This window comes from Nicotiana tabacum, chromosome 7 (assembly GCF_000715075.1).
Source record: "Nicotiana tabacum cultivar K326 chromosome 7, ASM71507v2, whole genome shotgun sequence".
Classification (NCBI taxonomy): Eukaryota; Viridiplantae; Streptophyta; class Magnoliopsida; order Solanales; family Solanaceae; genus Nicotiana; species Nicotiana tabacum.
The window spans coordinates 180,486,884-180,488,569 of record NC_134086.1 but is presented as its reverse complement, the minus strand read 5'-3'; positions in this window follow the sequence as shown (position 1 = coordinate 180,488,569).

Here is a 1,686-nt window from a genome sequence, read left to right as displayed (position 1 = left end):
TAATTTCAAAGATTGCACTTGCGTATTCTATCAAACATAATGTAAATTTTGCTTTGTAGAAAACGTTGATCCTTATAATGTAAATAGACTAAAGAATATGTCCTGTGAATTATAGTAAAGAGATCAATGTAAAATAATATTATAAAATTAAAGTACAAAAATATAGATAAAAAATAAAACACATAGAGGAAAGGAAGAATCAAGTAGCAAGGGCAGATGTTGTTAGTTCCTTAAGCCTTAGCATTGACCGGATAGTGGATATGCACGTCCCCTTGTGCAGTAGAAATGGATATAAACACAAAAACTACGCAAAAGCACAAAACAAAAGTGACCAGGTGTCAAACTCATGACCTTAATACCAGTTTGAACCAGCTAGACCATCTTTCCAAAGGATCATCTTTGATTAAGTGGGTTCAACAAAGAATTATATCTATATAAAATACCAATATTCTTTACGAAGCAGGTTCATATGAATCCTCTTGATCCTAAGTGGGTCCTTTCATGAGTCGAGGTTATGAGAGCTACTCGTAAATTGTGACGGCTGAAACATTTTAACTGTTGAATCGGGATTAGTCATATAAAAGTGAAAAAAAGCTCTCACTTTTAAGACGAGCTTCTAACAGCTGTAGATGGATCTTATCATCCTAAACCTGATATCTCAGTATATAAAGGTGGATGTAAGATTTAGATGGAGTCTTTTTTTGTTAAGAAGCACTTTACTCCTAATGTAAAAAAATTACAATGAGAATATGACTTTAATCGGATACTTATTTAATTAAATAAAATAATATGAACCGGTATCTAATACACACATTAATTGAAACAATTCTATTGTCTGCTTATTTGGTGTTGAGCATTTCTTATGTTACAAGATAGCTCCTGAGGCTCAAATTTTGTTTATTTTTTAACATGGTGCCAAAATTTCAATATCATTGGCCACACTCCACATATCCAGACATCAATAAGCGAATTGTTAAATTGTACACATATTGATTGAGAAAATAAACTATTAGTTTCTTTTATATAATCCTTTACAAACTTTTTATCTCATTACCAAATAACTTCATAAGCTATTTCTTGCTATATAATTTTGGACAATTTACCTTATTACTAAATTATTACATCCCATACCGTGCTGCAGGTCTTAAGTTGTTTGTTTGTGAGTATCATTCACTAGGCAAAATCTCTGATAGAATTTGGATTGCACGCTCAAACAAAGATCTAATAGGAAGATCTAGAAGAATCAAAAAATTGAGAGGAAGAAGAAGAAGTTGAGTTTCATTTCTTAATTGCACTGTTACACCGACTAACATTATATAACAAACAAAACTAACACTCACATGCCTCACACGTATGGGCTTGTACATATCTAAAATACCTTTCTCGTTAACAACTCTACTCCTTAATACTCCCCTCAATCTGGAGGGTGGAGGATGTATAATACACCGAGCTTGGAAACTAAGAAATCATGTTGTGCAATAGTCAACCCTTGTGTCAAAGAGTCTGCCAACTGCAATGGAGAAGAAACATGGCATGGTTGGATGAGCCCTATCTTGATTTTCCCTCTCACAAAAAACAGTAGTCTATTTTAATATGCTTTGTTCTCTCGTGAAAGATAGGATTCTAAGGTATTTGTATTGCTGCTTTATTGTTATAGAACAAAGAAATAGGTTTGAATATAAGTAT